At 40.3% G+C, this 26,279-nt stretch overlaps 1 pseudogene; it reads right to left on the minus strand.

Annotated features, from left to right (window-relative positions):
- Positions 1-23,140: 23,140 nt before the first annotated feature.
- LOC143664319 (BCL2/adenovirus E1B 19 kDa protein-interacting protein 3-like pseudogene) lies at positions 23,141-23,646 on the minus strand (annotated as a pseudogene).
- Positions 23,647-26,279: the final 2,633 nt, after the last annotated feature.

Raw genomic sequence — 26,279 nt, forward strand, 5'->3', positions numbered from 1 at the left:
GATGGGCAGTGGTGGCACAGTGGCAGAGTTCTTACCTGCCATGCCAGAAACCCGGGTTCAATTCCCGGTGCCCGCCCAAGCCAAAAAAAAAAAACAAAAAACAAAAAACCCAATGTATGACTGATCTGACAACTGCTTAAGATCAATACAGGCTTATTTTTGAACACGCAGGTAGTAGAGAGGGAACAAACCAACCTCTCCATATTGTCTTGCTGCTGGCTTGTTTTTGCAGTGGTATCAATAGTGATTTTGGAGGGAATGCGTGTGCCTTCAGCCTCTCTTTAAGATCACTTACCACAGTCAACATAAAGGGAAGGAAAGATGAAGAAAGGGGAGTGGGCGAGTATTGAATGTCAAATTTTAAGTGTGTACCTCTTCTAGGTTAGCATAATATTTTAAAGGTTCACCCATATTGTAGCATGTATCAATTCCTCATTCCTTTTTAGGCCTGAATAATAGTCCATTGAATGGGTAGAATACACCTTGTTTACCCACTTGCCAGGTGATGGACATGTGGGTCGTTTCTACCTTTTTGCTATTGTGAATGATGCCGCTACAAACATTCGTGTATACGTTTTTGGTGTGGACCTATGGTTTCATTTCTCTTGGGCGGATACCTAGCTGCCTGTTTTGAAAATGATGTTTTATTGTGTGCACAGCCATGCTCATTTATTGGCATGGTGCTCACAGCTGCCTACACGCGTCATCAGCAGAGCTGAGTACCTGTGACAGAGACCGCATGCCCACAAAGCCTAAAATACTTACTGTCTGCCCCTTTACAGGAAACAGTTTCCTGACTTCTGATCTATAGACAGGGAAAATCTTACTGATGCAAGGCTGAAGACCAGGAAGCTAAAAAAAGAAAAGAGATTATTTAAGCATTAAATTAGACCATATAAAAATATAAAATTTTACTCTGGCAAAAAAATAGAGAAACAGTAGCACTGATGAGAGGGAGAGAGTCCTTTTTGGTGTGTCCGTCAGGGGCCTGGCCTGAAGTGGGTAGCGCGTCCAAACTGGGTGGCTTGAGGAGGTATCATAAAGGGAAGCTATAGACAGACTGTTTTCAAAGGTGTGGGCAGGGCTTAGGAATCACCCCAGGCAGGAGCTCCAGCTCTTCCACCCAGGCCTGAGGGGGCAGGCCAGGCAGGGGTGGCTGGTCACTCTAACAACCTTCCCCAGAGGCGGGCAGCTGGCCCGTGGTACACAATGTGCCTGTATGGGGGGGGGGGGGGCATTCAAGGGGATAAGCACCCTCAACTCTTTCCTCCCTCCCATGCTCTCCACTGGGCCCCCCACTGACCTAACCCAACCGGAAGCTGAGACCAGTAAGGGGTTGTAGTTGACACAGGAGTAAGGGGCTCAGAGCAGGTGGAGAGGGGCAGCACGTGGACCTGGAGAGGCAGGGGGAGGGAGCCAGCGTGTAGCATGAAAGGAGAGGACATCCTGCTAGAAATATTGGCAAAGGCTATGGCTAGACAGTGATTGAGCAAACTGAATGGCCAACAAGCTTATGAAAAGATACTCACATTTATATTAGTAGTCAGGAAAATACAAATTAGTCTAGCAAGGTGATAGTTTTACACCTATCAGAGCATCTATTGCTAGCGGGGAGGTGAGGAAAGGGGTACTTATGTATCACTGAAACAAAATGGGGCAGAAGTTTTGTAGAAAAGCAATTCAACTCCTGGGAATTTATCCCACAGAAATGAAGGTCTCGATAAGGAAAGACTCATGTGCAAGTTCCTTACAGTAGAGACTGACGGAGTCACAGACACCCATCATCTTTTGAATAGCCTTTCTCTAAATTTGGGGAAATCCCTGTGTTGGAATTCTCCCCTAATTTAGGATTCACAAATCAAATTACCAGATTCCCTTGCTGCTAGGATGCAGCTTGCCCCCCGGGGACCACCCCCCCCCCCAGTCACCTGCCCCCTGTACGACTTCTTCTGCTTGGTGCTGGCGTGGGGGCAGAAGGGAAGTCTATTTATCATGGCCATGGTAGCAGGTGCAGTTTCCCAGGGGCTGTGAGGAGGAATTCCAGGTGCAGAAGTGACATGGGTGAGATTGGCAGAGGGAGCCAGGTGAGACAGCAGCTGGAGAACCCCTCAGGCTGTTCTGTGGTGTAGGTGGGGGCACTGATCCTAAATATTGAGTCTCCACTCAGTTAAACAGGACCAGCTTCTGCTATTTATAACTGAGAACCCTATTTAGTACAATACTTTACTGTAGCATTGATCCCAAAGGAGAAAAGCTGGAAAGAGACAATGGCCACCAATGAGGTGAGGGCCAAATAAATGGATACAGCTACTCTGTGGAATATTATGCAGCCATTAAAAAGAGTGTATCAGAACTGACCTAGATGACCTGGAAAGATTTCCATGAAGTGATGTTACGTGAAGACAGAAACGTGCAGAAAACCATAATAAGGCCCCATTTTTAAAAGAGAAACCATGACAAAAAACACATCTCGGTATATATAAATGTGAATACAAATACATGCGTAGGATTGAATGAGTAGCCGTAAAAATACAGAAGGTGTTTAAACAAAAACTAGTGCATCAGGACCCAGCATCATGGGATTGAGAAAACCTTCTTGACCAAAAGGGGGAAGAGAGAAATGAGGCAAAATAAAGTTTCAGTGGCTGACAGATTTCAAACAGAGTCAAGAGGTTATCCAGAGTTTATTCTTACACATTATATAGATATCCCTTTTTAGTTTATGGTGCATTAGGGTGGCTGGAGGGAAGTACCTGAAACTGTTGAGCTGTGTTCCAGTAGCCTTGATTCTTGAAGACAGTTGTATAACTATACAGCTTTTACAACGTGACTGTGTGATAGTGAAAATCTTGTGTCTTATGCCCCTTTTATTCAGGGTATGGACAGATAAGTAAAAGAAAATATTGATAAAAAAATAAATAAATAATAGGGGGGATAAGGGGTAAAATAAACTGGGTAGATTGAAATACTAGTGGTCAATGGGGGGGGTGGTAAAGGATGTGGGATGTATGAGTTTCTTTCTTTTTTCTTTTTATTTCTTTTTCTGGAGTGATGCAAAGTTCTAAAAATGATCATGGTGATGAATACACAGCTATGTGCTGATATTGTGAGCCACTGATTGTATATAATGTACGGACTGTATGTGTGTGAAGATTTGTCAATAAAATATTAAAAATAATTTTTTTTAAACTAGTGCATGAATGTTCGGAGAAACATTATTTATAAGAGCTGAGAAGTGGAAATAACCTAAATGTCAATCAGTGGATGAATGGATAAACAAAATGTGATACAACCTTACAATGGAATATTATTCAACCATAAGAAGGCATGAAATACTGATTCTTGCCAGAATATGGATGAACCCTGAAGCAATCATGCTAAATGAAAGAAGTCAGATACAAAAGGCCAAATATTGTGCAATTCTACTTAAAGAGATTATCCAGAATAAACAAATCCACAGGGATGTAAAATAGATGATGGGTTACCTGGAACTGAAAGGAGTAGAGAATGGGGAAGAACTGCTTAATGGGTATAGGATTTTATTTTGGGGTGATAAGAAAGCTCTGGAACTAGATTGTGACTATGGTTGTACAGCATTGTGAATGAAATTAATGCCACCAAATCGTGTATTTTAAAATGGTTAACATGGTAAATTTTATATTATGTGTATTTCATCATAACAAAAAATGAAAGAGAAAAAAAAGAAAGAAACAATGACAGAGTGGTGTGACAGTGGCTCAGTGGCAGAATTCTTACCTGCCAGGCCAGAGACCCAGGCTCGATTCCACTGCCCATGCCAAAAAGAAGAAGAAGAAAAAGAAACAATAACAAAAACCTATTATATGTAAAGTAAATAGAGATATATGCATGTAGATCTCCATAGGATTGAATGAGTTCAGATAAAAATAAGGAAGCATATGGCTGGCATGACGTGTGGGGAACGGGGAAGATGGAAAATGTGGAGCTGAACGACAAAGAAAAGGAAGAAAATTGTACCGATGGAAAAGATGTCCTTCTGATCTTTTGTAGCTGTTAGTGAATACGTCCTGCAGTTAGTGAGCACCCACTGTGTGAAGGGAAGACCCCAGGGAGTTTCTCTAAGAAACCTCCAGGTAAGGAAAGGAGCCCAGGAATATAGAAATACCAAACAGGAGATGCTAAGGGCCACAGGAGCTCGGCAGATAAAGAACTATGGGATTTCAAAAGTGGAGGGAGGGTACACCTCACTTACAAGCGTTGCTGGGAGGCTTTGGGGAGGAAGTGGCTTTTGAAGGATGGGTGGAATCTGGACACAGAAACATGGGTAGATTTTTTTTTTTAATCTTTCCTTTTTCTTTTTTTTAAGAAAACTCTTCCCATTCTTAAAGGAACAACTCAAGGGCTATCAGGCTGGTGACGTGATCCTGACGGTTGGAGCGCTTCATGTTTTCCCGGGCATCCCCTCAGCACTTGTAGGGCTTTCTCGGCAGTGCTGATTGTGAGCTGCCTGCCTTAGGTCTGCGGGTGCTGTGTGTGTGTGTGTGTGTGTGTGTGTGTGTGTGTGTGCGCGCGCGCGCGCGCGCATACACAGTTTCCAAATTTGTTAAGTTAAAGGTTGGACTCAATGACTCTTGGGCAGCACCATAAGCCCTGACAAGCCAAGGACTCGCTTCCACAACATACAAATGTTCATTTAAATTTGGGGCCCAGGTGATCCCCAATGAGTAGTCGAGCAAACAGGCTCAGCAAGGCCAAGAGACGTGCGCGAGAACACAGGTTTGCCTGTGGCTGCGCTGGGTACAGGGCCGGCTCTTTCCACCCCCGTGCTCAGCGTCTCTGGGTCCCCCCACCCTGTTCCATGGTCTACTGGTGGCTGTGAGCTGGATGCCCGGATGTGGGTCTGCTTTCGGGTCCTGGGGGAGATGGGGGGCCATTTGACCCCTTTTTCTTTTTAAAGACCATGGAGCACCGTGTCCAAGGCAGTGTGCATGCAGTATTGCTTTTAGTCCTCGCTGAAATTCTATGAGGAACCTCAGTGAGACAACATTTTATGCCCACTAAGATGGCTATAATTTTTTTTTCTTAAAAAAAGGTAAAATAAGCGTTGACAAAGATGTGGAGGAATTAGAACCCTCCTACTCGGGCAGCTGCTGTGGAAGACAGTTTGGTGATTTCTCAGAAAGTTAAACATAGAATTATCATGTGACCCGGCAATTTTGCTCTAAGATATATGCCCCAAAGAATTAAACCCAAGGACTGAGACAGATATTTGTGCATCAATGTTCATAGCAGCAGTATTCACAGTAGTCAAGAGGTGGAAATAATCCAAGTGTTCGTTGACAGAAGACTGGATAAACAAAATGTGTTAGAGACACACAATGGAATATTACTCAGCCAGAAAAAGGAATAAAGGTCTGAAGCATGCTACAACATGGATGAACCTTGAAAATATGCTGGGTGACGTAAGCCAGATACAAAATCCCACATGTTGCATGGTTCCATTTATAGGACATATTCAGAATAGACAAATCTGTAGAGACAGAAAATAGATGGGTGGTTTCCAGGGTCTGAGGGGAGCGGAATAGAGAGTGATTGCTTAATGAGTACAGGGTTTCCTTTTGGAGTGATGAAAATGATCTGCAACAAGATCTTGCCGATAGTTGCATGATATTGTGAATGTGCTAACTACCACTGAATTATAGATTTCAAAATGGCTTAAATGATGAATTTTATATTAGGTGTTCTTACCACAATAAAAAAATTCGTGAGGTAGGTGCTAATATTATTTCCATTTGATAAGTGGAGCACTGAGGCTCGGAGAAGTTGAACGGCTTGGCCAATTTACTGAATTAAGGAGCAGAGGAGCTGGGATTCCATAAGCCCAGATTCATATTCCACAGCTCTGCAAGGGCCTCTGCAGAGGGTATCAGTGACGGAGGCTTCCTGCTGTGACATCACACTGGAACCTTAACATTTAAATATATAATCCTTCGACTGAAGGCTCTGGGGACAAGACTGTTCTTTATGGCAACTCAAGGCTATGGTGAGGATTTTATGAGACAAGGTCACTGAATGAATTTAGTAAGGGTGAGCAGATAGAAAAAGATATAGCAATAGATGTAAAAGTTGCCAGCACTTAATAAATATTCCATTCCTTCCTTCCTTTCCTCCCTCTCTCTTTTCTTTGGATGATTAAGAGCCCAGACTTTGAAGTCAGGCAGATCTCGTTTAAAATCCTGGCTCAGCCACTTACCAGCTGTGTGCCCTTGGACAAGCCACTCAACCTCTCTGGACTTCATTTTCCTCATCTGCAAAATTGGGACAGTGACAAATATTATCTCATAAAGTTACATGAACAAGGAAATATACATAAAGGGCTTTGCTCAGTGCTAGGTACATAATAATTGCTCAATAAATAGATAATCATTAATATTAGCCCCTTTTACTTCCTGGTCTGCTCCTAAATAGCTGAGTGACCTTCAGCAAATTCCTTCCTCTATGGGCCTCAGTCTCCCAATTGATACAATAAGTGCATTCAGCTAGGTCAGTGTTTCCCAAAGTGTGGTGCACTGGTGAAAAGCTAGATGACTTTATGTGGTACAAAGTGAGCATTTGCTATTTCAATCATTATGGATACATTTTAACATATAAGAAAAAATAAAACTAAGATAACAAACATGATTTTTTAGTTCTTGTACAGAATGAAGCTATGTAAAAAGTAGTAATTTAAAATAAGAACTTTTAAGTAAATATAAGAGATCAGATGGTAGAAGGATATGATATATCTCTCTGTAAGATAACTCTGCAGGTAAACTCACTGCCCTCCCACCTACGTGGGACATGACTTCCAGGGGTGTAAATCTCCCTGGCAACGTGGAACATGACTCCCGGCAATGAGCCTGGCCCTGGCATTGTGGGATTGAGAAAGTCTTCTTGACCAAAGAGGGGAAGAGAAATGAAACAATATAAAGTTTCAGTGGTTGAGAGATTTCAAACAGAGTCGAGAGGTTACCCTGGAGGTTACTCTTATGCATTATATAGATATCCCTTTTCACAGTTTTTACTGTATTAGAATAGCTTGAAGGAAATACCTGAAACTGTTGAACTGTGTTCCAGTAGCCTTGATTCTTGAAGATGATTGTATAACTATACACCTTTTATGGTATGACTATGTGATTGTGAAAAAAAAAAAAAGACATATATGGAAGAAATTGAGAAGGTGTCCTTGAACAGCCAGAATTTGGGAGACTCTATGTAAATGATCTGGGTTTGATTATATGGCTGCCAAGAGAGTCTCCATGACTGACTTGCCAGGGGGACTCCTTGTTCCCCCCAATTTTAAAAAGTGGCCAGGCCCCTGTAACCCCATTGCCAGAAGTTCTGGCTAATGCTTTTTCAGTATATGTTGCAAAAATAATATAAATAACTCATCCTAGGACTTCAAACATGCCAGCACAGATGTATGGTAGGAGATTACAGGTTTCCAAGACGCAGCCCCTCCATCATTCCCGTGGCTTAGAGGCTTGCTGGAGAGCCGAGATCAATGCTTTGGTTTTATGGGCAGCTGGGCCACGTGACCAGGCTCCAAATCCTTTGCTTTATGGGTTGTTTACACATTCCTGGTGAGAAACGGTTTACATTCTGGACCCTGAGCATGCTCCTAAATCAGCTGTGGCGTTCTTGCAGTTGGAAGAGAAAGAGATCTGTGTGTTGGTGGGCAACAGGAGGCAGGGGAAGAACAGAGGGGCAGGTTAGAGGGGGCTGGGCAGGGGGGCCTCAGGGCCCCTTGGTTTCCTGTCTGTAGCACCTGGAACCTATTTCTGGGTCGGTGGGGGTCTCTGTGCAGGGCCTGCAGTGGGAGGAACCTGAAGGGTTGCCATATGCACAACTCTACAGGTGTGCTGAGCTCTCACTCTTGTGCACACTGGTCCTTGGAATACATTAGTTCCTTGGGTCCCCGCACCAGCCCTGGGAGGTGGAAATCATTCCCATTTTCAGATGAGGAACCGGCCAAAGTGAAGTGAAGCAACTTGTTTCCTCTTACACAGTTAGGGAGTGGCAGAACAGGCTCGAACCTGACTTGGACTAAGGCAAAGCTTATGCTCTCAACACTAGGCTTTCTTGTCACTGGGCTCCATGGAAGTTGTTTAGGCTGGAATTGAGGGGGTACCTTTTGGCACAGGGAGGGAGGATCAGGAGAAGGCAGTTCTTGTTGGGGTTTTGCCACTGACTTGGCTAAGTCATCCTCTGAGAATCCCCACATCACAGAGTTGGCCTATGGATCTGATGGACAGGGGATCCTGGGAATCATCTCAGTAACTTCCAGGGGCACCCAGTGGGCCCCTGCTTGCCCCACCAACCACATGCTCCTACATCCTCCTTCCCCCTCCTGCTCCTTCCTTCTCTTCCCCTCCCTTCAGCTGTCCCATCCCATGTCTCACGAGTGGCTCCTCATTGTCCACTTATTTTTCTTGTATCTTTCTCCTTTGGTTTCCACCCATGGAAACCCCTGCTCTGCCCTTTGCAATTGCAAAGACGTCTCCTAGGAAGCTGCTCAGATACTTAGGGTGACCCAAGTCTTCTTACCCATGAGTCTTCTCCAAGCCACCCAGCTCAGTGCCTCCAACAGTACCCCACATATGTAGCTTCTGACCCCCGCATCTTCTACCTGATAAAATAGTACCCCTACTTTCATGTGGGGACCATTTCCCTTCCCCTCTTAGTCTGTGTGGTTTGGCGATAATCCCCTCTTCTGCTCAGGCGCTAAGAGGCTCGGCACTTCCCTCCCCAGCACAGTGGCTAGTTCGAGGATAGGCATGTGAACCAACTCCAGCCAATGAGACTCAGGCCTAGGAGTTTGGCCCAGCAGTGAAGGGAGATGCTGTCTCTTTTTGGTAGACATAAAACTCTAAGGATGTGCAATATGGAGTCACTTTTCTGTTGTTTTGCTACTCTGAAGGAAAAGCATCTCAAGAACAGAGCCAGGCCAGGCTATGGTGATATTATTTGAGTACCTGCATTAGGCCATGCTGCAGACAGCTTCCTTAGAATTTCCAAATCCACAAACCCCTACCTTCCCTGAGGAAGACTAATTGTAAAAGTGGCCACAGCTTTCTTCCCTGCATCTATGTTCCTGCATATGGCTTTGCCACAGCTCCCATTGAGAGGTGGAATCTGTTTCTCTGCCCCTTGGATATGGGTTGAATATGTGAAGATGTACTTTGCTTTGGCCAAAGTAGCATGGCATAGCAGTGATGGTGGGCTGGTCCCAGGCCCAGGCCTCAAGGGGCCTTGCACACTTATGCTTGCTCTCTCAGACCTGGTAACAGGCCTGGACTGGCCTGCTGGAGGGTGAGAGGAACATGGAGGAAAGTTCAGTTGTCCCAGCCAAGGCCAACCTGAAGAAGTCTACAACCTGCTGGCCAGAAATGCATGCGAGAGTCTGACCACCACTTCAGGGACTGAGTCCAGTGGGACTAGAAGAACCAGTCAGCTGACCTTTGGCCTCATGAGAAATAATATATACTAACTGTTTTAAGCATTGCATTTTGGGCTGGTTTAGTAAGCAGCAATAAGTGATAGATTCTTGTGTTCGCTTATTTTTTTTATTTTCCTTCTTTATTATTTTCAATCAGAAAGTCTCAAATGATCCAACAATCGTACCTCACAAGATGACCATAAAGATTAGAAATGATGTCGGCAGAGTGTCCGGCACACTTGAGGTGCTCAGGAAAGAATGGCCACTGTCATGATCCCCCATTCATCCTCTAAGGTGCATCTCGTCTGTAGACTCCAATCCAAAGCAGCAACCCCTTTGCTGGTGTGGGGCTTGGGCAGGCAGAGGGGTGCCAGAGGCAGCCATGCTGTGTGGGCCCCCAAGTCCTTGCCTATGAGCCCGAATCTCTTTCCCATCCCAGAAGCATTTGGACCAGACTTCGGGCTCTACCTCCAGGGACACATCAGGGGATTCAGCTGCATTGGCAATGAGCACTGAAATCAGCACCCTGAAATAACTGTCTGCCCCCCAGAAAGAAAGCAACTGTCCACCATCAGTGCATGGCGGCTGCATGTTTGACATTGCTGGTACTTTGTTTCTTCTTGAATACTTAATAAATATGTACAGGGATCTCCTGTAACTTGAATATTCATTATCCAAAATCCCTGGAGTTTCAAGTTTGAAGAAGGAAGCAAAAGTGCATTTAAATACGAAACAATTCACTATTGAAACTGACTACTTTTAAAAATTGGTTCTCGTTCTCAACATCTGTTTTGTTTTGTTTATAAATTTTAAACTTTTATTTTGAAATACTTTCAAATTTACAAGACAGTTAAAAAAAAATAATCCAAACCCCATAGAGAGGATGCCAACATACCCATATCCTCCCAGATACCCAAATACACCAATTTTAACCTTTTTACCACAATTGCAGTATCATTTCATTTATCATCTATGTATCTCTATCATGTGTCTATCTATCTCAACATCCCTCTTTAATCTGAACTTTTATCCCCACCCAATGCACCAACTCCATTTCTCCCTGGGCATTATAAAAGCGCAGCCATAAAAGTGTAAATTGATCACAGAGAGAAATTGAAAATCTTGTAAAGAAATTTATGGGTTTCAAAAATCAGTGAAAGTGATGTTTGTAAACAGCTCAAATCTTTGCAACGTCATGGGCAAAAGAGGACACAGCAGAGGTAGCCTGGTTAACAATTATAAAACGGAAAATGGGTAATAGGTGTTTCAAAAGCGAACAATGTGATAAGCAAAGGATTACAGGAATGCTTGAGGAAACTGATAAAACCCTTGAATATTTTTGCAATGATGTCCTTATCCATAAATCATGCTGAGGAAAACGTGAAATGAAAGATATTGCAGCATATGATTTGACTAGAAAAATTGTGCAGCTAAACCTAAAACAATCGGCACTAGATTTCTTCATTCAAATCTATTTCTATAACATGTCTAATTTTCAAGGTAAAGCCTTAATCAAAGCACCCCTCCCCCCTTTGCCCAGACACATGCTCCTTAGGGTGCAATTTATCCTATTTTCCTCCATCTCTGAGAAAATTAGGTGGCCAAATAGTTTCTGGGTAAATAGAAACTGTATGAGAAGCAGGAGGGGCACATACAGTGACTGGTGAAGAGTTCAGGGGCTCCTTATCCAGTCCCCCATGCCCTGGAAGTGAAGTCTGAAGTGCCCCTCCTGATGGTAATGAGATGCAACTTCACATGTTGAGCTCAATTGCTGTTTAAAAAGTCCTCAAAAAGTTCAAACAGAGACGAGAGACAACTCTGGAGGTCACTTTGCTGCAAATTTCAGTTAAACATTGCTACCTACCATAACTTGCCCAAAATGGCAAAACCATTCTGCCCATCCTAAAGCACACCTAGGGCGTAATATAAGATTCTACAAAGGTTCCATGCACTAGGGTAACTTTCCAGAAACCTACAACCTCCAGATGGGTCCCTGGACCAGATAAGTCCTGAAACCCAGAGGGCCCAACCTCTCCAGAACATCAGCTAGTTCCATCTCCCTACCCCATTTTAGTGACAGCCCCTTCCAACATGGAAAAAGTTAGAATGGACACAGCCCAAATACCCCTAAAAAGTGGGAAAAAGATCAAAAGTGATGGTGGAGTTATACAGAGAAGGTAGGGTTTTACAAATGAGTATGATTTTATGAATCATTGTACTGATATTTCTTTTAGTCTCTAGTTCATAGAACAGATAGAAGTAAAAAGCTAAAATTGTGGAATTATAACCCATACCAAACTCTGAAATCTATTCTACAACCAATTATTGTGATTTGCTTTGAAACATTGTTTTTTTGTATATACGCTATTCTTCACAGAAAAAGAAAGAAAAAAGCCAATTGTGGTGATTAAAAAAAACCGTTTAAGCCTTCTAGCCTCCTATATCCTGGAGCAACTAGAAGGAAAAATCTGAGAGGATCGTATTGTAGTCCATGACAACTCCGGGATCTGTCCTGTAACTACTTGTTGAAGTGTGCTTTGAAAACGATTGCTTTATATTATTTGTGCTATACAATAAAAAGTTTAAATTTTAAAAAAAGTAATCAACTAGCTTTCCCTGGGATTCAGCAACTTCACTTCCTAGCTGAGTACGCCTGGGTAAGTTATTTCTCCTCCCTAAACTTCAGTTTCCTTATTTATAAAATGGGGATTAAAAAATATGAACCGCCACCAAGGGTCCGGTAGCACAAGCCGGGGGGGGACACCTGGGGCCTGGCTCCGGAGAAAAGTGAGGAAACGGTGAGCCATCACGGGTAGTATGTTATTCTTTTTGGTTTAATTTTTGTGTGTATAGCAACAACATTTTTATGATTATGTGAGCCATGTGTGTTTATTATTCAAAAATCTGAGAAATATAGAAAAGTACAAAAAAAAATCCTTTATAATGGCAACTCCTTTCCCACATATATGTATGTCTTTAAAAAATTATGTCCATACGGCGCATATAGTCTCCTGACTTCCTTCCTTCCTCCAGCAATAGACCACAAACCGTTCCCCAAGGATTGCTGTTCTTAAATGCCCATTACAGTCCTGCTTAGCTGGGAAGGGGGAAAGGGGAAACTAAATTGGGTTTCAAAGAGAAGGGTCCAGCTTCCTTTGGGGAAGCAGTCAGCCTCCCTCATTACCGTGCCCCGGGCCCCCGCGCACCCCTTCCTGGAGGAATTGGTTGGAAGGGGGTCTCTCCCCCACCCTCCCCGGTTGGCTGCTGCCCAGTCTCTCCCCACCCCTCCATCCTCAGCCCCCAGCGCACCTCCTCGGCTGGCTCTCACGGCCCTGCCCTTCCCAGGTGTTAAACGGGGGGTGAGGGGGATTTCGGTCTGCAGTGAATGTTTACAGCTTACTTGAAACCCTTAAAAATAAAAATTCATCATAAACTGACAGATCCTTAAATTTAACTGCACAAACAGTGCCACTATAATATTTAAAACCCCGCTTGAATGGACGTTCTATCAAAACCACATGGGCTCCCACCTGGCTGCCTCGACGCCTCCCCTGCCTTTGTGGAAATGCTCGCGGGGGTGTTTATTTGGGCTGTGCTTGCTTTGGGTCGCCCTCTTCTTTTTCTTTTTTCTTTCTTTTTTTTTTTTTTTTTGTTTTCAGGGGCTTTTGTGTTGCCTGGTCAGCAGCGCTGGGCCTTGGCCCTCAAGATCCTGCCTTTCAGCAAGGCTCAAGGTCGATAGCGGTGCGTGCTTGGGCTTCAGACTTGCTCAGTTGGAGTCTTGGTTCCCCGAGTGAGTAGCCGGGTAACTTCCAGGACCTTAGCTGACTGTCCGTGCCTCGGTTTCCTCACCTGTAGAGTGGAAGCGATAACAACAGTCCTTCCTTATGAACTAAAGGGGTCAATTATTTTTTAAATTTCTTAATTAAAAAAATAAACAAAATTCACAATATCATCACTTAGTTGCATATTCATCATTTCTTAGAACATTTGCATTAATTCAGAAAAAGAAATAAAAAGACAGTAGAAAAAGAAATAAAACGAACACAGGAAAGAAAAAAAAAAGATTATACCTACCATACCCCTTACCCCTTGCTTTCACTGATCACTAGCATTTCAAACTAAATTTATTTTAGCATTTGTTCCCCCTATTATTTATTTTTATTCTATATGTTCTACTCCTTTGTTGACAAGGTAGATAAAAGGAGCATCAGACACAAGGTTTTCACAATCACACAGTCACATTGTGACAGCTGTATCATTATTCAATCATCCTCAAGAAACATGGCTACTAAAGGAGTTAATTTATGTAAAACAGAACAATACTTAGGGTACAGCAATTTCCTCAGTGTGTGTGTGTGTGTGTGTCCTCAGGTACAGAAAGTTCGAGTTCATCTAACCCCTCAGTGGATGGCACATTTTACCACACGTCTATGCAAAGCCCTGCTCTTACGTTAGTTATTGATCTGTCTCCCTTGGTCCTCATCCTCCTCGCCACTGTCCTCCCTTCAGAGGCAATGATTTTAGTGTGTTTATTGTATCCATTTTGGGGTATGTATTTTTTGACAAATCCTAGTGTTGTTTTGGTTTTCATACATTTTTACTGACCTAAAAGTGTGTTACAGTTTCACTCCTTTTATCTATTTCTTTACTCAGGATTATGTCTTTAAGATCCATCCGTGTCGCTGTGTGTACATCTTGTCTCTTTCACTGCTGCATGATACTGCGAGTTGTGTGCCCAGCACATTTGACCAGCCATCCCCCCAAATAAAGGGCTCCACGTAGCCTCCAACTCTGCCCCACAAACAACGCTACCTTCAACATAATTGAACATGCCCCTTATAGGCTGGTGTGACTTCACTGCCTTTGGAACATATAACCAGGAATGGTTATATGTGTATATATACCTGTGCATTGACAAAGCACTGGTAATAAGCCTACACCAGTCTACACACTCACCATTGGTGCCTGAGGCTCCCTCTATTTCCACATCCTATCAACACTGTACATTATACAGTTTTCTAATTTTTGTCCTTCTCACAAACGTAAAAGGATATCCATTTGTTGTTTACATTTGTATTTCTCTAATTACAATAACTTTGAGATGTTATTGCTTGGGTTTCCTCTTCTCATATCCTTGGCCAATTTTCTCTTAAAGCTTGTTTTGTTGTTAATTTTTTAGAGCTCCTTTCTATTCTTGTTAGTTTTTGACAGTGCAGATTATCTTCCTCCAGTCTGTCATCTGTTTACCATGACTATGTTATTCATTAACTTCTTGTTTTTGACATTTCATGTCCTTTTTCCTTATACTGAGAGCTTTTTTGCATTACATTATTTTTATTGAGCTATAATATACATTCAAAAATGCATAGAGTTTAAGGGTACAGTTGAATGGCAAATGTGTATACCCATGAAACCACTACCTTAATACAAATACAAACATTTCGTCTGTGCTGCTTTGAAATTGTTAGTTACACCAGAGAAGCCATGATTTCTTTCCTAATCCAGTCTTGTGGGGACAGACCTTTTGTTTAGGGTGGAAACTTTTATTGAGTTGTTTTCATGGAGGTGTGACACACCCAGTTGAAGGTGTGACCTTTGATTACATGGAGATGTGAAGCCACCCATTCAAGATGGGCCTTGATTAGTTTACTGGAGTCCTTTAAAAGGGGACATAGTTTGGAGAAAGTTCAGAGCCAACAGAGATGCAAACATTTGGAGATGCTTGGAGTGCCAAAAGAGAGAGCCTAGACACGGACATCTGGAGATGCAGAGCCCAGCAGACATCACCAGGTGCCTTCCCATGAGATCCTAAGCAAGCCAGCACCCAGAGTCGTGTCCCGGAGGAGGGAAGTGAAGGCCCACAGATGCTTAGAGAGGAAACCACTGACATCGGTAGTTGGAAGCAGCGGAACCTGGAACAAGGACCAGCAGACACCAGCCACATGCCTTCCATGTGCCAGACGTCAGCCTTTCTTGAGTCAAGGTATCTTTCTCTGGATGCCTTAGTTCGGATATTTCTTATGGCCTTAGAACTGTAAATTTGTAACTTAATAAATTCCCTTTTTAAAATCCATTCCATTTCTGGCATATTGCATTCCGGCAGCATTCAGCAAACTAATACCCCATCACCCCAGAAAGTTCCCTATTGACCTTTACCAATCAGTCCCTCCACAAAAGGCAAATACTGTTCTAATCTTCATCACAGTTCAGTTTTTCCTATTTTAGAACTTCATATAAATGGAACCAGATGTATGTTTTTTGTGGCTGGCTTCTTTTATAAATCAGTGTTTTTCATATTTATTCATGTGTTGCATGTATCATAGTTCATTTTTTTATTGCTGAGTCGTATAATATTGTGAGAATTTGTTTATATCTGTTGACCTAATTGTAGACATTAGGGCTGCTTCCAGCTTTTGACAATTAGGGATAAAGCTGCTACACACCTTCATGTACAAGTGTTTTTTGTATTTCTACATGTATATATGTGTGTGTGGGTGTGTGTGTATACCTAATTGTATTCAGGTAAACACCTAGGAATGAAATTTGCTGGGTCATAAGGTAAGTGTATTTTACCTCTAAAAGAGCTGCCGAAGAGTTTTCCAAAGTGGTTGTAGTATTTCACACTCCAATCAAACGTACGAGTTCCAGTTGTTCTACATTCTAGCCACACCTAATATTGTCCATATTTTTAATTCTAGCCATTCTAATATGTAGTGAGTATCTCATATTGGCTTTAATTTGCTGTTCCCTTATGTCTAATGATATTGAAAACTTTTTCACATGCGTACTGGCCATTTCTATAACTCTTTTGTACAGTGTCTGTTCAAGTTTTTTGCTCTTTTTTTTTTCTTAATATATTTTACTGTTTATTTCTGGATGGGTTGTTTGTTTGTTTTTAGCATGGGCAGGCAACGGGAATTGAACCCCGGGTCTCCAGCATGGCAGGCGAGAATTCTACCACTGAGCCACCATCACACTGCCCTGTCATTTTTAATGCTGTCTTTTGGTGAGCAGAAGTTTATATTTTTTAAGCCTAATTTATCCATTTTTATCTTTTATAGTTTGTGCCTATTGGGACCGCTCTAAGAAATATTCACCTACCACAAGGTTTTGAAAGTAAGTTTCCTTCTAGAGACTGTTTGGGTTTACATTTAGCTATATCGTCCATTCCAAATTAAATTTTGGCTATAGTGTGTGGTAAGGCTTGAGATTGTTTTTTTTTTTTCCTTACAGACATCTAATTGTTCTGGCATCATGAAGTCTTTTCTTTCCCCGTTGAATTACCTTAAAACCTGTGTTGAAAATAAGCCTATATATAAATACACACACATGCACACACACATGCACACACATACGGGTCTATCTCTCTACGCTGCTGGGTTTCACTGACCTGCCTATCTTTCTGTAGGCCATTACCTCATTGTCTTGACAGTCGGGGCTTTATGGTAAGTCCTGAATTGAGGTAGAATAAATCCTCCAATTTTGTTCTTCTTTTTCAAGGTTGATTTGAATAGTCAAGGTCTTTTACGTTTCCATATAAAGTTTAGAATCAATTTGTCAGTTTCTTCAAGAAAGCCTGGTGTAACTTTGGTTGGATTGTGTGCTGCATCTATACTTAAATTTGGAGAGAATTAACATAATAGCAATATTGTCTTCCAGCCCATAAATATGGTATATCTGTTTATTTAGATTTCTTTGGTCCCTTTTGTCAGTCTTTTGTAGTTTTTAGAGTAGAAGTCATGAGGGTGCACGGGTGGTTCAGTGGTTAGAATGCCCGCCTTCCATGCGGGACACCCGGGTTCGATTCCCAGACCATGCACCAAAAAAAAAAAAAAGAAAGAAAAAAGTAGAGTAGAAGTCATGCATATTTTGATAAATTTATTCCTAGGAATTTTATGTCTTTGAAGGCATTGTAAAAGGTATTATTTTTTTAATTTCACTCTCTAATTGTTTGTCCTACTATATAGGTAAAATAGATTTTTATATCGGCCTTGCATCCTGAAGGTATAGAAGTCTTAAGATTTTCCATACACAATCATATTATCTGTGAGAAAAAAAGATAATTTTACTTCTTTTCTAATCTTTGCGCTTATTTCTTTTTCTTATTACACTGGCTAGAATATCCTCTTTGATGCTGAATAAAAGTGGTGAAAGGAGATATTTGGCTTTGTTCTTAATCTTTGGGGAAAAGCATTCCATTTTTCAATATCTAACATGTTGTTGGCTAAAGGTTTTGTGTAGATGTCTATATCAGATTGAGAAAGTTCTCTACCATTATAGAGTGTTAACAGTTTTTAAAAATTCATGATTGGGTATTGAATTTTATCAAATAATTTTTATCATCTATTAAAATAATCCTACGATTTTTCTTTTTTATTTTGTTAATGTGGTGAATCACGATGATTGCCTTTTGAATGTTAAGCCAATTTTGCATTCCTGGAATAAATACCATTCAGTCATGATGTTTTATCCTTTTTAAATATTGCTGATTTGGATTCACCAATAATTTCATTAAGGATTTTTCTGTTGATGCTTATGAAAAATCTTGTTCCGTTTTTTTCTTTTTCTAGTTATATCATTGTCAGATTTTAATATCAGGATTACGCTGGACCCTAAAAAGAGTGTTCCCCTCTCCTTTAGTTTCTGAAAGAATGTATATAAGAATGGTATTACTTCTTATTTAAATATTTGATGTATTTCACTAATAATGACATCTATTACCTGGAATTTTCTTTATGGTAAGATTTTTAATAGACAAACTAATTTATTTAATAGATATCGAGCTATTCAGGTTTTCTTTTCTTCTTATGCCAGTTTGGTAAGACAATTTCCATCTACTTCATTTTAATTGTGAATTTATTGGCATAAGATTTATAATATTCTTTTTTATCCTTTTACTATCTGTAGGATCAGAACAGATGTCTCCTCTGTCATCCCTGATGTTGATAATTTGTGGTTTTCCTCCTTTTCCTTTTTCAGTCTGGCTAGGTGTTTGTCTCAGTTTCTTAGGACGGCTGTAATAAAGTTTCACAAACTTGATGGCTTAAAAACAATAGAAGTATGGACGGATGAGTAAAAAAAATAAATAAGGATAGGGAATGAATGAATAATAGGGGGAGATAATGGGTAAAAACTGGGTAGATTGAAATACTGTGGGTCAGTGAGAGGGAGGGGTAAGGGTACAGATGCAGGAGTTCTTTATTTTATTTTTTTTATTTCTTTTTCTGGGGTGATGCAAATGTTTTAAAAATGATCATGGTGAGGAAAGCGCAGCTAGGTGATGATATTATGTGTCATCAGTTGTATAATAAGGTTGGACTGTATGTGTGCGGATATTTCCCAGTAAAAATATTAAAAACAAACAAAAAACAAAAAAATGCATGCAGTGTTTAAGAATTTGGTCCTCGAGTTCCGGGTTTGTGTTCTGGTTCACATACTTATTATAGGTATGACTTTCGGCAAGGGATAACATCTTTAGCTCTCCAGTTTGCTTCTCTGCAAAACAGGAGAAATACCACCTACTTTACTGTGGTTCTGAGAATAAACTGAGTTATAGATATGAAATGCTAGAATGGTGAATAGCACATAAGAGGTAAATAAATGTGACTTGTTCTATGGATGTGTTTAGTTAAAAGCATGTTCCTAACAGATTTACTTGTAATATGAAGAAAAACAGAATTAATCTAAATGTCTTACAGTAGAAGACATAATAGATAAATAAACTGTGGCACATAAAAAATTTTTTAATTAAAAAAAAAGACAACGGCAGTTTATTGTCTCTCAGTTCTGAAGGCTAGAAGTCAAAAACCAAGCTGTGGGCACGGCCAGCCTTCTTCTTGAACATGGAATTCTATGTTCTCTTTCTGTTGTAGCTTCTGCTGGTTTGCTGGCAACCCAGGGTGTTCTCTGCCTCAGCTGTCGCATGGAATTCTACTCTCATATGTCTGTGTCAAAATTTCCTGTTTTTGTAAGGACATGAGCTATACTGAATTACTCTGGTATCACCTCACTCTAACTTGCATAATTCCATCTGTAGCAACCATTAATTCCAAATAAGGTCACATTCTGAGGCACTGGGGACTAGAACTTCCACGTTTCTCTTGGGGGGACCCAATTCAATCCATATCTTCAATTTTACTAATCATTTTTAAATAACTTTTGTTGATTTGTCTCTATTGTTGTTTTTCTATTTCATTGATCTCTGTTCTTATATTTATTTCCTGTCTTCTACATGTTGCATTTAATTTGTTCTTTTTCTGGTTTCCTAAATTGGAGGCTTAGATAATTGGCTTTAAACCTTCTTTTCTAATACAAGCATTTAAAGCTATAAATAGCCCTCTGAGGACTACTATAACTGCATCCCACAGATTTTCATGTGCATTTCTCCTTATCATATACTCCAACTATTTTCTAATTTCTCCTTTGATTGCTTTTTTTTTTTGACCCACACATGGTTTTGAAGTATATTGCTTAATTTCCAAGTTTTAGAGAATTTCTGTTTTTCTTATTGTTATTTGTTTCTAATGGAGTTTTGTGGTGGTCAGTATAATTCCAGTCTTTTGACCTTTGTTGTTATTTGTTTTATGCCTCAGAAAATGGTATGCCTTGGTGGAATGTGTTTTTCCAAAGAATCTTTATTTAGCAATTATTGGCTATAGTGCTCTGTAAATATCAATTAGGTCCATCTGCATGATAATGTTATTCAGATCTTCTGTTTCCTTACTGATATTTTTGTCTGCTGGTTTTATTTGTCACCAAAAAGGGGATATTAAAATAACCTAGTCTAGTTCTTCCTCCTGGTTCTTTCCTTTTTGTTTTACGTATTTAAAAAGTTAAAAGGCAATAATATGTATGCTACACATTTAGGCTTATTCTATCTTCATGATGGATTTAATCTCTCATCATTATGAAATGACTGATATTACTCTTTGTCTTGAAATCTAATTTTTTGACGTTAATATAGTCATATTAGCTTTCTTATGCATAGTGTTTATGTGATATCTCTGTTTCATCCTTTTTGTTCATCCTGTCTCTATTTTTTTATTTAAAGTGCCTCTCTTATAAACAGTATATAGGTGGTTTTGCTTTTTTAACCATTCTGACAATCTCTGACTCTTAACTGAACATTTATAATGTACAATGTAGTTACCAATATGTTTGGGTTTAGTTCTACTGTTTTGGAATCCTACTCTACCATGTTGCTATTTATTTTCTGTTTGCCTCTGTTTTTTGTTCTTTTGTTCCTTCTTTTCTGCTTTCCTTGGTTTAATTGAGTATTCTTTTAGTATTCCAGCCAATTTCCTCCAGTGGTTTTTCAGCTATATTTTTGTATCTTTTTTTGTTGTTGTTGTTTTTTAACGATTGCTCTAAAGATTACAATATACATTCTTAAATATCATAGTCTACCTTAAATTTAATAGTACATCTTTCACATGAAGGCAAAAATCTTACAAGAGAATATTCCATTCATACTCCCTCCCTTCTTTTATACTATTATGTTTTTCCTTTACACAAGTTATAAATCCTATAAAAAGTTATTTTTGCTTTAAAACTATTAACTTAATGTTAAATTGTGCAAGAAAATTAATAATATATTTGATATTAACTCTTATATTTACCATTTTTTATGCTATTCACTCCTTCCTATAGGTTTGAATTTTCATCAGCCATTATTTCTCTTTAGCCTGAAGATCTTCCTTAGCATTTCTTACAGGGCAGGTCAGCTGACAACGAATTCTTATGGCATTTGTTTATCTGAAAAATTCTTTTATGCCAAATTCATTTTAGAAAGCGTTCATGCTTAATGTAGAATTCTAAGTTGATTTTTTTTGACACTTTAAAGATGTTATTCCACTGTTTCTGATGAGAAGTCAGCCCAGCCATTATTCTTATCATTTTCCTTCTAAATATAATGTGGTGGGTTCCCCCACCCCCTTTGTTGATTTTAAGATTTGTCTTTGTCATTGGCAACTAGAGGCATCTAGGTGTGATGTTTCTTTGTGCTTTGGGTCTGCTGAGACTCCTGGATTACAGTGTGTTGAGGTTTTTTCTAGCAGAAAGTTTGATTACTGGCAGATCCCCTAGATCTCGTGGAGACTTCGTCTTAGCCTTCATTAAGGGGAGGTCTATTTAGTTTTGCCATTTGTCCCAGGCTGTAGCCTTTACTCTTGGGACCTGGTTTTACTCCTAAGGCATGGTGTTCCTGAATTGTCAGTGGAAAGCCAAGTGTGTTTGCCACGTCTGCCTAACTTGGCAGGACTTAAATTCCAAATGCTTTATTCCTAGTGCTGAGCAGCTGCTGAAGTTCCTGTTCAGCTCTTTCAACCTCCCAGTCTTTGTTTTCCCTGTGAGTTTATTGCAAACTTTCCCCACTTATGAGCAGTTTAGGAGATGGCTGAGGCTTTGAACAGAATGTACGCTCCAATTTGGAGGCTCCTTCCTCTGCCCCTCACACTATCCCTCCACCCCCCACCCCCAATTTCCAGCTGTTCTAGGAATCCAGAACTCCTACCTCTGACTCTTCAAGCCCAAGGAGGGTTCCTTGTGCCTGAGCTCTACAGTTTAAGCCACGCAACAGATTAGTACCCCCAGGGAAAAAGCTAGATAAAAGTGGATCTCGCCCAAAGTGGTTTTCTTTTCTCAAGGATTATATGCGCTCCAGTTTCTACCTGCTTTTAGTCACTCTCTAGTATCTTCAAAAAGTTTGTTATTTGTTATATTTTGTCCAGATTTTATAATGTTATTGACAGGAAGCTCAGTCCATTACCAAAAGTTGGAAGCCCTCTCTGATGTGTGCTTTTGAAGTATATTTAAGAACCTGTCCTCAAGATCCCAAAGATGTCCTTCCACACTGTCTTCTATTAATTTTTGCAGCTTTACCTTTTATATTTGTGGTTTCATCTATCTGAAGTTCACTTTTTCACAGTTTTATGAGTGCTTTAATGGCACGAAATGTTTATAGCTACAAGGTATACATGTATTGTAAACTGTATGTAATGATACAAAGTACCAGCTAAACAGATGAAGAACTAAGTCACCTTGACTCAGTCATTTCAATGATTTCAACAACTGGTTCATCTAAAAAATCATCTGTTGGCTGAGTCAATTTTCATTTAGAATAGTAAATATTTTTACGTCAATCAAGGTAATGTTGCATTTTCAATGTGCAAATGTGTACTGGTTGCTCTTTTTATAATATCTAGAAATTCAAGCATCGGGACGCTCACCCTTGTCTTGACAAAAACCAAAACAAAGCTTTTGTATCATTTGCTAACCGCATCTCATTATAAGAGAGGGATGGGCAGTTTTCTTGCAAGAGTAAAATTTATACCACGAATGATGCAGGTTTAGATCTAGTGGTACTAAATGGAGACAAGAGCATTGTTGCCAAAATTATTATCAGCTGGTGGCATTTACAGAAAAGAAACCCCTGCAAATTTATAAAAACAACATTAAATTCTATTAGGAAAGTTTCAAGTGTTTTACAGGTCAAAAAAAGGGAATGAGGTTAGTAAAAATGCCTCAACAGAGTTTGAATAAAATACTGAATTTTGAGAGTTTCTGAAACTTAGATATGTGAAAATAGGGCAGTAGGTTAGGTCATGCTTACGGGTCTCAAGTTCAAATACGCCAACATGACAATAACACCACTTCACAGCTCACACGCATTTCCAGGGCTTTCCCTCAGCAGGTGCTGGTGGAAGGTGTGCTCGGTCATTTTCCAATATGGATGCCTGGCTCCAAAGCCAAAGCAGGAGAAATAAGGAGAGATGCAATGAACACCTTAAGAAAGTCTGCAGAGAAAATCCACCCCCGTTCTTCCTGGCTCCACTTTGTCTCAGGCTTAATGAAGCAGAATGTTTAGGGTGCCTGGAGCGGAACTCCTTAGGTGGGATGTTTTCAGGTCTACGGGGCCAGTCAGATGCTCAGTCCACACTTTTCTTCAAAGCCTCGACTTTTTTCTCTCCTTCAACTTCTTCCGACTGAGCGTTATGTCCCCTCCTGGTGTCCATTTCCACAGCAAACATAATCTGGCCCGTGGGGAAGGGCCATCACAATGCCCCTTTAAAGACTCTGTCCTGATTCATGCTGTGCATCTAAAAGAACCTTCTTCATGTCTCCATGTGGATAGAGGATGAGGAAGGTAAGTCCCCGTTTCTCCTGTTGCCACTGCTGCGGTTCACCAGCATCTCCACCAGGGGGAACTGCTGAGGCCAGCCAGCCCAGGCAAAGGGTCTTCGCCCTTGCTAGCAGTTGTGCAAAGGCAGCAGCTGCTCAACTAAGTGAGATGACAGTGCACATTGCCGTGCATCTGTGAAAGCTGTGGTTGCAGCACGACCATCTCTGGTTCTCAGGCAGCAACCCTGAACTTTGTTTTTGAATATAGTATTATATATTATAATATATATATATTATAATACTATATAGTATCCGGTTTATTTTTCTTCTTATGGAGCCAGTTTTTCCAAAAGATTTACTACTAAACAAACATGCATCCTCCCCTAATGATTTTGGGGTACCACCTTTATGTATATTAAGTCCCCACATGAAATCACCTCTGAACTCTTTATTGTATTCCATTGATCTTTTTATCTGATCTTATGCCAATACTACTTTTACCTTGGTTTTATAATATGCGTTAGCATCTGGCAGGGCAGGTTGCTCCTCTCTCTTTACTCTTTCTGGTCGATATTATTCATTCATTCACATAAATTTTATGAGTTTTTGACATTCCCTAAAAAATAAAAATCGGAATTTTGATTAGGATTAAACTGAATAGACAGATTAATTTGGAGAGAATGAACTTTTGAGGAGCTGCAAAAGTGTTTTCCACAGTGACTGTACCATTAAATCATCTCATCCAAGAGCATGGAATGTTTCTCCCTTAATTTGTTCATATTCTGGGTCCTTTATCAGAGTTTTCAAATTTTTTCCATAGTAGTCTTTTGATAATTATTGCTAGATTAATTAACATTGTATCTTCAGTTAATTAATTACTAGATTATTTACAGTTTTGGTACCATTTATGAATGATATCTTATTTTTAAATTATATTTTCTGGTTGGTTATTAATGGTATAGAGAAATGTTATTGACTTTTGGAAAATGCTCCTGATTTTTCTAAGTCAATGAACACAGCCACTACAAATAGTTTTATCTTTTCCCTTCCAGTCCTTCCATTTCTTAATTATTTTTCATCTCTTATAGCTTTGGCCAATGCTTTGTCAATTGTTTTACAGTTTACAAAACCCCTCCTATCTGTGACCCCTTCTGGTCACTTCAGCAGCTATGTGAAGTGGAGAGGAACTGAAGCTGTCTTTATCTCCATTTCAAAAATGATGAAACTGAGGCCAAGGAATCATGTAATTTTTCCCAGAGCTCATAAATAACTGCTTTGTTTTTCTTGTGAAAAATAATGTATATTAAAAAACAACAAATTTCAAAGTACTCCACAACAATTTAGTTATAGAACATATTTCAGAGTTTGGTATGGGTTACAGTTTCACAATTTCATGTTTTTCGTTCTAGCTGCTCCAAGACACTAGAGACTAAGCAAAATATCAATGTAGTGATTCAGCAGTCATACTCATTTGTTAAATCCTGTCTTCTCTGTTGTAACTCCAACTTCTCCTTTGATCTTTCTCCCAATCTTTAGGGGTATTTGGGTTATGCCCATTTTAATTTTTTCATCTCAGAAAGAACTGTTGATAATATGGGATAGAGGGATGGAACTAGTTGATGTTCTTGGAGAGGCTGGGCCCTCTGGGTTCCTGGACTTATCCAGCCTATGAACCCATTGGGAGGTTGTGGTTTTCTGGAAAGTAATTTTAGTGTCTGAAACTTTTGTAGAAACTCTGGTATAGCCATAGGTGTTCTTTAGAGTTGACAGGAATGGTTTCGGTTGGGATTTACATGGTAAATAGCCATTTCTAGCTGAAGCCTCTGTAAGAGTAGCCCCCAGAGAAGCCTCTTGATTCTATTGAACTCTCTTGGCCACTGATACCTTATTTGTTACAATTCTTTTCCCCCTTTTGGTCAGGAAGGTGTTGTCAATCCCATGGTGCCAGGGCCAGGCTCATCCCTGAGAGTCGTTTCCCATACTACCAGGGAGACGTTCACCCCTGGATGTCATGTCCTATGTGAGGGCAGAATAATGATTTCACTTGCAGAGTTGGACTTAGAGAGAGTGAGGCCACATCTGAGCAATAAAAGAGGTCCTCTGGAAGTAACTCTTAGACATAACTATAGGTAAACTTAACTTCTCTGCTTCGTAAATAAATTTCCCAAGAGCAAGGCTCAAGATCAAAGACTTGGCCTATTGATTTGGGAGTCCCTAATGTTTGACACAGTATCAGGAGTTTCCCCAGTGATAAAGTTTAGTAGTTCCGTATTTTTTTCTCATCCCTCAAGGAACTTTGACAATACTTTTTAATTATCTGCTCAACATACTCTGGGATGTATCTGGGCATTACATTGAGCTACATAGAATTACAAGCCCTCATTCTCATTCTGGGCTCTCTATGTTTTGGTTGATCTATCCAGACTGGTTGAGATAGATCGGGTGCATCAGAAAATTTGGATTTTAGACAAAATAAACCTCTCTTCCTTTGGTCTCAGAGAGTAGGTGAACTTCTAAAATGCAGACAAGGTCCTTCTTACCCCTATATTCTGATTTACCTTAGCCCTGACATGATCAACTTCGTTCTGATCTCTAATTGAAGCCTGATCTCTTTTTCAGTGTCTTAAAAAACAACTTAACAATTGTATGTGGCAATGCTGACCTTCAGACGGGCAGAATTCCCACTCTGAGCCTTAGACAGCAC

The sequence above is a fragment of the Tamandua tetradactyla genome, chromosome 20 (genome assembly GCF_023851605.1).
Source record: "Tamandua tetradactyla isolate mTamTet1 chromosome 20, mTamTet1.pri, whole genome shotgun sequence".
Lineage (NCBI taxonomy): Eukaryota > Metazoa > Chordata > Mammalia > Pilosa > Myrmecophagidae > Tamandua > Tamandua tetradactyla.